The following is a 15,385-nucleotide window of genomic DNA, read 5'->3' as shown; positions in this document are numbered from 1 at the left end:
TGCTGTGTGTGTCTGTGTGTGTGTGTGTGCATGCGTGCGCATATGTGTTAGGGTGAGGTGGGGGTAGGAATGTGCAGCCACTGAGTGTTTGGGGAAACAAAGGACATTGGAAGGTAGAAGGGGCTGAGAAGACCAAAGGCAGAGCATGGCCTCCTTCCCTCCTCTCACCAGGCCAGGGCTCCTCAAAGTACGGTCCACATACCAGCGCTGCTCAGCAACCCACTTGCCATCCGTCTGCAATGAAGTACAAAACTCTGGAGTAAGCTTTTAGATACTTTTATAGTAATTTGACACAGATTTAACAAAATAGTACATGATTCTAGGCACATTTACCCACAAGCACACACGGAATCAGGGTTCACACCAAGATTCAGGCACGTGACCAGCCAAGCTGGAAACTAGTGAATGTTGGTTGACAGGAATGTTATTTCATTGATGGTTAATTCTGCTCCTGTGCTCCTATCCCCATTCCAATTAAGTATAAAATACACATTTCAAGATTTGATGTCAAACTATAAAGGCTAAAGACAAGCCTTGCCACCCAGCAGTAAATATTAAGGGAAAGATTTGATGTAAACAGCAGCATAAGGCAGTGCCGATGAGTCTCATAAACTACATGGACTCATTTAGAAAGAAACGAAAAGGCAGAGAAGCCTTCGAGGAAGTAATAACCCAGAGGTAAAAAGTATCGATTAGGGAAAAATATTATCTTAATCAAAATACGTCTTTTAGCTGGAAGTTGTTTAGTCTCCAGAAAGACAAACAAAGGTATGATTCTAAGATGCCCATTTTCCCTTCTGAAGCCTTAGCGATATAAATCAAAACACAGGCTTTAATAATCCTATCAGAAACCTTATTCACTACTCTGATAAAAAGTAAGCAATATTAATTATTTTTAAATATCTCAACATATACCTGTGACTTTTGGTATTTCCTGATGCTATATCCTGATAAATTTTATACGGCTTGCCACATACTCTATTTTCTTCTAATGAGAGCATCTTCTGATCTTTCCATCTGACTTCAGATGCAAATGATGCAAAATAACTTGTTTCTGTCAGCATTTGCTGGTGTTCAAGCAATTTCCTTTTAATCTCCTTCCAAATTTAAGCTTAATCATTGAAACATTACAATCAGACAGTATTTAAATATGCCACGTATACTTTTATTTATGGAGAGTTTATAAATTCAAACTGAATCTGAATCTAAAATAGGTAAGAACTGCCTCAAATTCTAACACCACTCCAGTTTTTCTTTAATCTTATAAAGTCTGGCTGTCCTCCACATTTTATATATCAAACTGCCTTTATTGTTTTCATTTCCGTTTGGACACTGTGAAGTTTATTCACAGGAGAAACTGTCTGTGGGAACCCATGACCGCATTCTGCATTCTGTACGTGGAGAAGCAGATGGAGCGCTAAGTACTATGCTAAGAGTAACAGGGGGAAAAGCAAAATTAGGACATATTTTCTCACTCCTCACTCGGTTTCTAGGTACACACAGTAAGAAGTTGATAAATTACCCAATAAATTTAGTTATTAGAGCCGAGAAAATTCAGGTGTAATTGATGATCAATGACCCAAATCCTTCAGGGACCCAAGTCCCGCAGAACTTCAATCCCCGCTGCATGTATAAATGCTGGCTCTCCCTAAGACCCCTTCGCTGACCTATGCATTTCCTCACTCTGCTTCCGAACATATTTGCAAAATCTTTGTGTGTGAGAACTACAGTCTTTACTTTTGCATTGAAAGTAGAGAAAAATAAAACTGGATTGTTTTGAGTCAAATCTTTTTTCCCTTCCTCCAAATATGCGGTGAGCACCCCCTGTTGGCTACCTAGCAGCAGCAAGTTATAAACATGCAGCCTTGTCAGTCTCCAACACACAAAGAAGAAAGCAAACCAAAGAGCCGTGGTCATTTGGACTCCTGGTTCAGAAGCGGGGGAGGGGAAATCAATATTTACTTAATAGAAAAGGAAAACACTGATGGGGAATAAGGCTTATTATCAAGCTTTAAATAGGGTATTTAACACTAGGGAGGGAAAAATTCTTTCTTTTCTTTTCCTTTTTTTTTTTTCTTTTTTAAGCTTAAAGCTATATTCACTTTCAGTGTTAGATGAGTTTCTGTAAAAGAATAGGGGGCAGAAAACCTAACAAATGTATTTGTTTTGGTTATAGCCACATCTGGCTTTTTAGGTTGTGCCTTTATTCTATGCATATCAGGGATTAAGAAATCTACTGCAAATTCTAGATTTCCCCCCAGATTTTCAATGACCTGGGCATTGAAGGAGGGAAAATGGTTAGGACAATAATACATAAGCATACATGTACTTTCATTCTGATATCCTAAGGATTGAGTCAATAAAAATAGATTTTCTTTCTATTTATCATAAATATCCTTCCCTCCCCTTCAAGCCTACCTGCTAAAATCTGGCTTTACTCATTTACAGGGATGCATAGATTTTGCTTTAAAATTCTATTTTAAAAGTACAATAATGAGTTATTATTATTGTTTTATTTATTTATTTATTTATTTATTTATTTATTTATTTATTTATTTTTAAGGAGGGCACAGCTCACAATGGTCCATGCAGGGAGCAAACCAACAACCCTGGTGTTATTAACATCACTCTCCAGCAAACTGAGCTAACCGGCCAGCCCAATAATGAGTTATTTTTAAGACAACTGATACTTTGGCAACCCTGCCAATAAAGGAATAAGATGAATTTTTCTCCAAAAATTTCTTCTTTTAGGAAGTTTAAATCTTCATTCTTTTATTCTCAATGAAATCTCTCCCTAATTATAAATTTTATATATATGATTAGAGTGGCATGACAAGAGCACTAGACTTAGAATCAAAGGATTTGTGCTCTAATCCTGGCTTTCCTACTCTCTATCCCTAGAACCATGCAGGCCATTTCACTTCCCTGAGTTTCAACTTCCTCATTTGAGAAATGAAAGTCATTAATTTGATCATTAATTTAAGCTACATGAGATGCCATCACCAGAGGTACGAGCTCTGGATGTCACGTGGGAGAGGGACTTACAATAATAACTATTAGCTTGTATTGAGCTTCTGCTATGTCTCAATCACTGTAAATATCAGTGACTAGACTCGAAGTAACTCATAGGAGGTCAGCTCTGGAATCAAACAGACTGGGTCCCAATCCCATCTCTGCCATTTTCCATCCAGTAACCTTGGAGAAACTGGTTAATGTTTCTGAAACTCAGATTCCTTATATAAAAATATTGAGTTGTTTCTCCAAGTCACATGGATAGAAAATGGCAGGGACAGAATTAGATTGCAATCATGCACTGGAGGGCCACAGTCTAGAAGGGAATTGGTAACAAATAAAACATTATGGTGCTGTTCTATTCCTTGAATGCCCCTGAATGTCATGGTAAAGAGTTTAGACTTTCTCTTATAGTTGAAGGTGAGGCAGTGAACTATTTTGAGTAGGGAAGGGCATCATCATGATTAACTCAGCAGATGTTGAGAGAATTAAAGGAACACCCATACATGAACATAATATATTTGTGTAAAGTGTGATTCTATTTATAGGTGATTACATAGGTAAAAGACCCACTATTTCTTACTCTGATGTTGAAGTATTGTGTTCTAATATGATGTCCTATGGGGATAAACTAAGATCAGTTGCCTACAGTTCAGAGATACTAAAGGAGGAAACATTTTAAGTGTCAGTCACACTGAGGAGAATATTCCAGGGCAAGCAATTATAAATTGGAAACTGAGCTTTAATCAGTGGCCAAAGGTAAATTTTCCTGTCTCCAGTCATCTCTTTCTTCAGTCTGTATTTTAAGAAATGCTTGAGAATTGTCTACATTGATGTACAAATTAGCCTCTACCTAGGGAGGCAGCCAGGCCTGGACAGCCAGTCCTTCTAATCTGAAAAGTCCCTCTCCATGGCCAACCTTGGAACACATCAATGTGACGAAGTTGCTGCTTATATGTGAAAAGCATGAATAAGGTTAATTTTGTTGTCTTCAAGAGAGTCATCCTTTATATTATTGCTACAAAGTAAACATAAATCAACAGTGGCACTTAAGTTCAAAAACCTCGTCCTTGACAATCAGCAGCAATATGTTCCACCTGTTATGACATCTAACTAGTTAATTTATTGCCCAAATGTAACAGGGTTATGTTAAACTTTGGTTATAATTCCTTGTGCATGGCGCTCCTGATTTCTGAATTAGCCTTCGGAGTTCATTTTGGGTTGGGAGCCCAGAGGAAGTGAGCTATGCTTATTATGAAAGGCCAGCATGCAGTGGTTACAGCTTCTCTAATCCGGGTCATGGGTTCATAAAAGGCTTATGATCCATCAAAATACTTTCTCTGAGTCTACAGAATGAAAAGAATGTAGAAAAGCTATTGTTCAGGGAAATGTTTTGTGGGTTCATAAGATGTGATCAGTTCAGTTAATAACTTACTCTGAAACGCAGTCGGCCAACTGAAATGCTCCACTTAGAATATGTCTTTGGAATGCCACATATCTTTTCAAAATCATATAACTTCCGTTTCTGAAAAATTCCTGTTTCTCATGGATTAGGAGGTTGTTCACTTCCTTACTAGGGGCAGCCTCCTCCTCCTCCAGGAGAGATGTTTGGTTCCATTTTAACTATCCTGACAGGAGGTGGCCTGGTTTTTAATTCCTTGAAACCTACAGATATACTCTCCACGCTGGAAGAGGCTCTTAGCTCAAAATTTATTTCTTTAGAAAGGCTCGCTGAAAAGAAGTAGGGAGGGAAGAAAAACCACAACCCACCACAAAGCCATGTACTTAAGCAGACTCTTTCAAGCACCACTTAACGGCGTGGAGCTGACCTGCAGAGATCAGGATTCTGGCTGCTAACGCTGCCACTTGGTGGCTTCTTAATTAAGGGCTGCCCAGGATGAGCACTGGGGCTTCTGGGCTCTGGCTTTTCATCAATTACTGGAATTTGGGGAGAAAGGGGAGAAATAGGAAGGACAGGCTATTTCCATGAAGAGGAGAGAATTGATACAGCACTGGAGTATTGTACTGTACTGAATTGTACTGAAGAAGGCCATCCCATGGGCAAAACCATGGGGAAGAAAAGAAAAAAGGCCAGACCCTGTGGAAAGCACTTGTGGCCGATGGGACTGGCACCACCTACTTCCATCAGGACTTATCAATAAAGGTGGGGGATGTGATATATCAGAAGCTCAATTGTGAATCATTTACTCTGGGTTTTTAAAACTGTACTTTACTTAATGGCAAATATTACTCCTTGGGAAATATTCTAGAAAAACTCCCTCATTATTCTATATAGGTTGAATCTTTATGGCTAACCCACAACAAAAATTGTGATAATGCAGGGCAGTTTTGATAAGAAAAAAATTAGGATTTTCCAGTCAAGATGGCAGAGTAGGTAAACAGTGCACTTGCATTGTCTTATAACAACAAATTGCAACTAAAATACAGAATAACCATCATTAAGAATTGCCTGACGTCTAGCTGAACTAAAGCTCCCCAACTGAGCACATACAGAAGAAGCCACCTCGAGACTGGTAAGAGGGTGGAGACATGGAAGGAGCAGGTCCCACACCTGTGTGAGATCATTAAAAATCAAGAGGGAATTCTTGGTGGCAGAGGTTCCTCCCACCCCAGAGAAGCAAGGGGTCCCAGCCCCACACTAGGGTCCCCAGCTGAGGGTTTCAGTATCAGGGAGAGAAGTCTGCATCACTTCAGGTTGTGAAAACTAGCAAAGTTGGAGGCTGAGTGAGATGGGGGTGGTTGCAGTCCCAGGTGATCTTATCTTCTTAAAGGGCCCGCATATGGACTTACCCACTGATGGACTCACTTGCTCTGAGCTCCAGCACTTGTCATCTGCAAGAACAAATATGAACCTAGAGGCTATTGTGCTGAATGCAGTAATTCAAACAGAGAAAGACATAAGTACCATCTCTTCTTTATCCATTTATCCATTCAGGGACATCCAGGTTGCCTTCATATCTTGGCTATTGTGAATAACAGTGCAATGAACATATGGATACACACGTCCCCTTGAAGTAGCATTTTGGGTTTCATCAGATAAATACCCAGAAGTAGGATTACTAGGTCCTTCTTTGTCTCTTGTTATAGCATTTTTTTGGTTGCCAATAGCCTGTACTCACCTCTCACAACCTAGGAACCCTAACAGAGAGAGGCCATTTTCCACACTCATTCCAACAGAGAAGTATTTGAGTCCCACCTGGACATCAAAGAAAAAAAGGATGGGAAAATGTTCTAGAAAGTAAAAAACGAGACTTTCTCCAGTCTACTTCACATCTTGCTTTCTTATTGCCAAAAATTATAATCCAGTCCTTTTCAAATTGAAAGGTTGTGCTTCATTTACAGATAATGAAATCAGCTTAATGGCTAGTGACCAGAGCATTGTAGGGCAGCATAGCGCAGGATTGGTTAAAATAAAAAATTTCAATGATGCCGGTGTGAATCACATTTACTAGGGGTATTATCTCATGGAAATTTTGTTTCAAGTGTGTGTGTGTGTGTGTGTGTGTGTGTGTGTGTGTGTGTGAGAGAGAGAGAGAGAGAGAGAGAGAGAGAGAGAGAGAGAGAGAGAATGAATTTCTTATTGTGGGATGCAGTAGGTAGAAAACAAACAAAACCCAAAAGAAACAACAACTTTAAGATACACTGAGTTAAACCATCTAGCAGTGAGACTTTCAAGTACACTTTTAATTCTTTGGAAGGTAAAAAATTAATTCTATTCAACACTTAGAAAGATTACATACTCTTATTAAGAAATCAAATTTGTTTCTCGTACTTAATGACTTTATATCATGTTTCTAAAGGTTTTGGCTATGAAAACAATGAAACAAAAAACTCCTATAGGCCTCACAAGACGTGCCCATGGTTTGCATGTTCTAGATTTGGTACTGTCAACTCAGAAAACAGAACTTTAGAGGCAGTCCACGTAGCTAGCTATGGAACACTATAAGTTGCACACTGTCAAATAACTATAAGAGCGGGAGGGAAAGCAGCACCAGAGTTGGATGTCTTTCAGAAGGCAGGAGCCACTATTATGGGATGAAATGACTCTGGGTTTGCAGATACGTTAAGGTCAGTCATCGTCTGGTCATTTTCAGCCCTATGGCCCTTGGAGTATAGTATATAACTGTTAACAGTGAATCCTTTCCCAGGTGTGATATTACACCAGGTCTGCAAAGACGATCAAGATTAAATTCTGGATATTTTCAGCAATCCTGGGGTTTAGCATAAAAGAAGCGTCTTAGATAATACTTACAGTGTGGGCTAGAATGCAAACTTAGCAACATTTTAGATCATTAGTAGAGAAACGCCTGTAATTCCTTTCAGTTTGTGGACGAGGAAAGATCTCTTAGTATTATAAGATGAGAACTAAAGAAGGTAGAAATGAAATGCTCTGAGAGTAGACTGTATCTTATTTAGGAAGGGCTGTAGTGCAGAAAGCCATGTCTAAGGCATGTCGTTTGGCGTTTTACTCCTTTCTGCCAACAAGCAGGAGCCTTCTCTTTCAACCACATAACACTTAGGCAAGAGGAGATATGTTGCTTTGATCCTGTGGCTGTTGCAGATAGGTTTCTAGCTGGCTGCCTGGTGAACCTCGGAATTTTCCTGAACACTCTCTCCTTCACAGTCCTCCCATGGAACCAAAGGATAGTACTCTACTAAACTAGTCCCCGAACCAGAAAATTGAGCCTGGATCTTTGAAGGGCTCAACATTACAGTTTCTCCTGAACTTGAAATTGCCTCTTGGTCTGGTATCCCCCTCATCTTCAGTTGCTTATCTGAAATCTAGCAAAGAAGGCATGGTGAAATCAGCTCCTGGCTGAGGATCAGCCAGCATCAGACGGGTGGCAACATCCTGCAGGCAAGTGAGGGGACACATCAAGGAGAGGAGGGCGAGTGTCTGCTCATCCAAAGAACAGAGCATTTGGTCCTGTCTCTTCTGAGATACCTTTCCTTAATCCCTTAGGGCTAGCAATCAAGACCATTTCCCAGGTTACCAAAGCCCACTTACTAGAGCAAAGGGCAGGGAAGCTATGACATAAAGATTGCTTAGAGGAGAAAGCCAGCTTGTGCATGTGTGCACACACATGTGTGTGTTTGCACACGTGTGTGTATACATATCAGTTGAAACATTTAGGGCTATTTTGACTGTAAGCATTAGAAAACAAATATGGACTTATTTCACCTACAAAAAAAATTCCTGGGATAATTTACAGAATCAGGAAATAGTCTGACCTCTTTCAGTCTTGATTCCAAAAATCCCAGAGAAGGGATGAAGATCAGTAAGCCGCATGGAGTGAGTGGAAGCAGGGGGCGGTGGGCCAGGAGCACGGGTTGGTAGGAAGGCACATCCTAGTTAGATAGGACAAGGGTCTCCAGGTCTGGGCGGTTCTTACTAAATGCTGTTCTTGCTGAATGTTAAAGCTTAGCACAGTATTTTGCAGACACAACTGTAAACAGGATGAACTTGACAGGAACCCAGCTGGATAAGTGTAGCAAAGAAGAAATCAACATGTAACTAACCAAATAGCGTGTATAAGCAATGGCTAAGCCTCTTTTCCGAGAGACAGAGCTTTGGATGTGAATCCCCTGTCTTCTTTACTTGCTGCAAGTAAATAAAACCACCTAATGACAGCTATGTCTCATTCTAGAATAAAACACCCCAAGCAGTGAACCCCTTGAGTTCAGTAACACTGGGAAAAGGTACTGGACAAAAAATAAAATCCAATAAATGTCTACCACAACATACTATAAATTTTTAAAACAGGCTTTCTGTACCATTAGACTTTCTCAACCGCAGTCAACAGAACTGGGATGGAGAAAGCCAGGGTCAGCCTTGCTAGAGACAGGTCCACTGATAGTAGGGCATAGTTTTCTTATCCATAGTCAATCTTATCGTGGAGACCTTTCCAGTCACCTGCACCATTGACAAGTATTGAAACACAATAAAGGGGCGGAGGGGGTCCCTAGAAGAAGATAAGGGAGAAGGGGTAGCAGCCGGCTTGTGGGAACAGCAAGGCCAGAAGAACCCAATTTGAAGGAGGGAAAGGCACGAAGGGAAGAACATTCCGGATTGTCTTGGGAGATGGCTGATTGAGAGATAGAGGGGTTCCTCCAAAACTTTCCAGGCATTTCTATGCCAAATAAGAAATTGGTGATATATCATCTGGAGATGTCAGGCCTTAGGTTCTTGTGCTGCTATGTAAGTGTGGGGGGAGCTGGGGCATCTATTTTTCTCCAGGAGCTGTCAAACCAGCTAGAAATGTCAATTGGAATCTAACAAGGATTACCTAAAGATGAAGGAATCGCTTCTTTTTAGTGTGCAGTGTTATCTTACATGTTCATTTTGTGAACCTCCTTCTTCCTTGTATTCTTTCTAATATGCTCTCTTTTTGGGGGCTAAGCCTTCCCTAGTGATAGTTAAAGTTATTTCTCTCCTTAAAGCAACAATTAAAAGACATTAAATCTCATTTCTAGGTCAGGGAACTGTACCTAAGATGGCGCCATCTTGATGACAGTGCCATAAGTGGTGGATAAGTTCCTTGGTTGTCACATTCCAATAAATGACTGGAGTCCAGCAGGAACACAATAAGGTAAAAAATAAAATCCTGTGCTGATTAAGTGTGGTTTGCTTCATGAGCCAATATTCAGCATAAGGACAAAACCGTGAAACCAACATCACAATGTTATAATTTATTTAATTACTGGTAGTGCAACAGTTTTCTGTTTTTCATAACATGTATAGATTCCACAGTATTGTGAATTAAATAGTATTCTGTCTAAGAAACATTTTCATTCCTGTTTATATAGCGGACACTAAGTTTTGATTCATTACCATACTGTTCATGCTAAATTTCAGAACACATCTGGGGCTGCCATTACTTCACCCAGGGCAAAGGAAGCCGCCTCTTCCTCCTTTCTCTCCTCTTCATTTTCAATTTTCAGTGTCTGTGTTTGAAGGACTGAAATATATGGAATGGAAAGGCTCTTGCTCCACAAACATACCTTGAAATTGGATTTTTGCTGAAAAATAGACCTTGTTTCACAAATAATATTTGGATCCAATGGTAGGATGTGTTTAAGTATTTTGTTTCAAAATTTTGATTGAAAACGAAAGATTCTCTATAAAATAACACATTTTTTGGGAACAGCTAAACACCTGGATTCTGAACAGATTGAATTCATGCTTTAAGTTAAAAAATTAGCTTTGTGTTTTCCTGTCAAAAATATAAAAGAAGTTCAGTAAATGGATTGTACATAAGCAGGCTGTGTCTGGGGAAAACCTAAACAGATGGTCTTTGAAATATTTGTTAGTAAAACATGCAGTAGGAATCCAAAGGATAAATAAAAGATTTCCTAAATTATTCAAAATTACACTTTAGCGTATTCTTGCTATTTCCAGAGAACACTTAGGACAACTTTAAAGGTCCTCTGATGAAGCCATTTTGTTTCTACACCTTTTCTGAGGAAATATTTATAAATTGTACAATTGTATGACAATACAATGTTCATCATAATATGCTTTATAATAACCCAAAACTGAAAGCAATCTAAATGTTCAAAAGTAGGGGATCGATTACATTAATTATGATAATTCAATAGATGACTACATAAGCACTGACAATTATGTAGCTCTATATGTATTTATTTATGTGCAATTACATTTTAGATATACTAATAAGTAAAAAAAAATGTGGCACAGAACTGTAGAGTATGATCCAAATTATGTTTAAAACCCATACGTGGGTAGTACCCTATATATACATATGAAAAGAATAATCTGGAAAAATATTATCCAAATGTATCACAACAAACCTAAGAAGAAGAAAAAAAATCTTTCTAGACTCTCTTCTTTCTCTTACTTATTAATGCATAACATTTGACGGGTCTTTTTGCAAAGAGATTAAGCTTCACCATTCACTTTAGAAATCATAGATGTGAAGTATTAACATATACAAAGCAATGATCACTTATGGAAAATTACCATGGAAAGGGGTAACCAGTAGGATTTTCTATCTTCACTATGGGTAAGATATAACTTTATACTCTCTGTGATTGTACAGAAAATAAATTTTTTAAATGACTTTAATTTTTAGAGCACTTTTAGGTTCACAACAAAACTGAGAGGCAGATACAGAGTTTTCCCATGTACTCTGCCCCCCTCACACATGCACAGCCTCCCCCACTGCCAGCATCACTCACTCACCAGGGTGGTATACTTGTTAGAACTGATTAATCATGATCACCCAAAGTCCATAGTTTGTATTAGAGTTCATTCTTGGTGGTGTACATTCTGTAGATTTGGAAAAACCCACCTCCAGCAACCACTAAACTTTTCATTGTCTCCATAGTTTTGCCTTTTCCAGAATGTCATATAGTTGGAATTCTACAATAGGTCACTTTTCACATTGGCTTCTTTTACTAAGTAATATGCACTTAAACTTCCTCCATATCTTTTCATAGACTGATAGCTCTTCTTTTTAGTGCTGAACAATATTCCATTGTCTGGATGTATTACACTTTATTTACCCATTCACCTACTGAAGGACATCTTGGTTGTTTCCAAATTTTCGCAATTATGAATAAAGTTGCCATAAACATCCATGTGCAGGTTTTTGTTTGGACATGAATTTTCAACTTCTTTGGGTAAATACCAAGGAGCAAAATTACTGCATTTTATGGTAAAAGTATGTTTAGTTTTGTAAGAAATTGTCTAACTGTCTTCCAAAGTCGTTCTGCCATTTTGCACTCCCACCAGCAATGAATGAGAGTTCATATTTATCCAAATCCTCACGGCATTTTGTGTTGTCAGTGTTTCAGATTTCGGACATTACTATAGGTATGTAGTGGTATCTCACTGTTGTTTTAATTTGCATTTCCCTGATTACATATGATGTGGAGCATCTTTTCCGTATGCTTATTTGTCATGTATATATCTTTGGTGATGTGTCTTTTAAGGTCTTTGGCCCAATTTTTAATCAGGTTGCTTGTTTTCTTAAGAATTATTTGTATATTTTGGGTAAGTCCATTATCAGATGTGTCATTTGCAAATATTTTCTCCTAGTCTGTAACTTGTCTTCTAATATCTTGACATTGTCTTTCACAGAGCTGAAAGACAGCTTAACGATGATTTCTTTGGATCTTGTCTTATTCTGTTCCACTGATGTATTTGTCTTATCTTTTGCCAATACTGCCCCAGCTTGATTACTGTAGCTTTATAGTAAGTCTTGGAGTCAGGTAGCATCAGTACTTCAGCGTTGTTCTTCTCCTTCAATACTGTGTTGGCTATTCTGGGTCTTTTGCCTCTCCATATAAACTTTAGAATAACTTTGTCAATATCCATATAATAATTTGCTGCAAGTATTATAAATTGAAAATGATATGCTTACGTGTAGTTTATTTTTATTTATCCTGTTTGGTGTTCTCTGAACTTCCTGAATCTGCTGTTTGGTGTTTCACGTTAATTTGGGGAAATTCTCAGTATTGTTTAAAATATTTCTTCTATTCCTTCTGGTATTCCCATTACATATATGTTACTCCTTTTGTAGTTGTCCCACAGTCTTTGGATATTCTGTTCTGTTTTCTTTTGCAGTCTTTGATCTTTTTTGTTTTTCGGTTTTCAAGGATTCTTTTGATATATCTTCTAGTTCAGAGATTCTTTCCTCAGCAATGTCTAGTTTACTAATAAGCCAACCAAAGGCATTCTTCATTCTGTTACCTTGTTTTATATTGCATTTCTTTTGGTTCTTTCCTAGGATTTCCAGCTCTCTGCTTACATTCCTCATCTATTCTTGCATGCTTCCTATTTTATCCATTAGACCCCTTAGCATATTAATCATAGTTGTTTTAAATTTCAGCCTTGTAAGTCCAACATTCCTGCCATGAGTGGTTCTGGTGCCGGCTCTATCTCTTCTTCCTCTTTCTTTCTTTTCTTTCTTTTTTTTTTTTTTAGCGTTTTGAGATGCCTTGTAGTTTTTTGTGTGACAGCTGGACATGATATGCTAGGAAAAGGAACTGCTATAAATAGGCCTTTAGGAATATGGTGGTCAGCTGTGGAGGGAGGGAAAGAAAGCACTCTATAGTCCTGTGATCCAGTCTTATCTTTTAGTGAGCCTGTGCTTTTAGTGACACTGTGAACTTCACATATGTTTCTCAGGCATTTTTGTTTTTTCCCTCCACATTTAGGTGGAGAAGGTTGGTTAGAGTGGGCTGGAGCTGGTTACTTCTCTTCTCCCAGGTCGGTTAGGTTATGATGACATCGTTTCCCCTGAAGGTAGACCTTGCTAAGAACAGAGTCCTCTGATTAATTTCACAATGATTTCTTGCCCCTCTCCCCCTGCCTGAAGACTGAGAGGATTTTTCTCCAGTATTTACTATGGGAGCCTGATTGAGTTCCTGGAGGTAAATCTCATGATATTGTGGGGCGCCCACTATGACTGGGTCTACCTGGAATTTGTAGTTCTCAGATTTGCCCATTCTGAACATCAAGTACAGTTCAGGGTTTCTCCCCCTGGCGTGGGTTTCTGCGGCGTTTCTCCTTGTGCATACTCTGGATGCCATGACTCCCTCCATGCCCATATTGGTCTCACCAATCTTGGGGACTGGGGTTTTCTCTGAGCCCTCCACTCTCTTACAGATCCCAGAAGAGTGTTGATTTTTTGGTTTGTTCAGCTTTTTACTTGTTGTCAGGACAGAGTGGCGACTTCCAATTTTGTTACATGAAGAAACCGAAACGGGAAGTTCCCTGAAAACATTTTTTAGGCCACTTTATCATATGAGACATCTGATAATCCCTGCATAAAATTTCCTTTGAGGGGCCAGGTTCAGGACAACTCTCCACACCCTCCAAATTTCTTTTCTTTTCTTTTCTTTCTTTTTTTTTTTTTTTTTAATGAAAACTAATAAGGCTGGAGCCTCTAAATGAGGATCATGAGAAATGAACTCTGGAAAGGAGATTGCAGTGTTTATTATGTGGATATTCAAGTGCAAAAAACACAATAGAAGTACAACAATAATAAAAACAGCCCCAACCTCCTGCTCAGAGCATTTTGAATACATTTGCTCACTTATTTTTCACAATAACCTAGAAAGGAAGGTACTATTAGGCCATTTGACAGTTGAGAATACTGGAACTTAGTGGAGTTAACTTATACTTTTCTAAGTAAGTGCTGTAAATAGTACAAGTCCTAATCCTGACTTGTACAATTTTCAAGCTCTTAAATATCACAATGAAGTAGAAAAAGCCAGAGGCAATCACACCCTGGGGCACTGTGCTTGTCCTCTGTTCCAAGATCCAAAAATAATATAATATAAAATTCTGTTCTTCTCACATGCATGTCCGTGTGATCTCTGCCTTTCTCCTTTTTCTATTCTCAGGTGAGCAAATAGGGAAATGATCATTCACTGGTATGCAGGAGGGGATATCATTATTGCTAGGTCATTTTTAGTTTCCCAAATCCTCAGTGTGTCTCCATCAATATATCCGTTAGGATTAGGTCTGGCTGAATGTGGTAGACAGCCCATAATAACACATGATTATTTCATTCAAAATCAATCTGGAGGCAGGCAGTTTAGGGGGGCATGGTGGCTCCAAAAAGTCAACAGGACCCCAGGATCCTTCTATTGTTTTCTTCATCCTTAGCATTTGGCTTCCATCCTCAAGGTCACCTCATGGACCTAGATGGATACTGGAGAACCTAGTAGCAGAAAAGGTAAAAGGGTTCTCCCCAGCTGTGTGTCCCCCTGTAAGAGTTTTTCCTGGGAGGCAAACAACTCTTCCATTCATATATCATTGACTGAAACCTAATCGCATAGCCACACTTAATTGTGTTATAGAGATCAGGAAATGTAGTCTTTTATCTAAGGGAATTTCTGCCCCCAATATTACAACAATTCTTTTGTTAAGGAAGTAGAAGTAAATGGATATTAGAAAGGAAGTTAGTACCCTCTGCCACAAACGCCTGTGGAATTATACACAAATGTATGGTTGGCACTGACAGATTCTAACCTCATGCTCCCTAACTATTCTTATATCTGACTCTTTGGATGCCATTTCATGTCTTTGAGTCTCTTCTCATACTGCTCTGTTCACATGCAATATTTTCCTTTTCCTCTGCTTTCTGACATCAGCTTCTTATCCATCCTTTGAGACCTTGTTATCCATCCTATAAGCACCACTTGTTGTGCTACTTGCCCTGTGAAGTCATTTCTGAACTTTCCAATGGATTTGATCAATCCCGTCTTTGACCCCTCGCACAACTGCTAACGTAAACTTCTGTTATGTCATTAACTGCTCTCTCTAAACCTTCAGTTTCTCCTTATTTTCTTGGCAGGGCATAAAGAAAGTCTCACTGGG

The sequence above is a fragment of the Rhinolophus sinicus genome, chromosome 4, assembly GCF_057876585.1.
Source record: "Rhinolophus sinicus isolate RSI-liver-muscle chromosome 4, RSI-T2T, whole genome shotgun sequence".
NCBI lineage: Eukaryota > Metazoa > Chordata > Mammalia > Chiroptera > Rhinolophidae > Rhinolophus > Rhinolophus sinicus.
The sequence above is the reverse complement of the archived record's forward strand: the minus strand, read 5'-3'. Positions refer to the sequence as shown.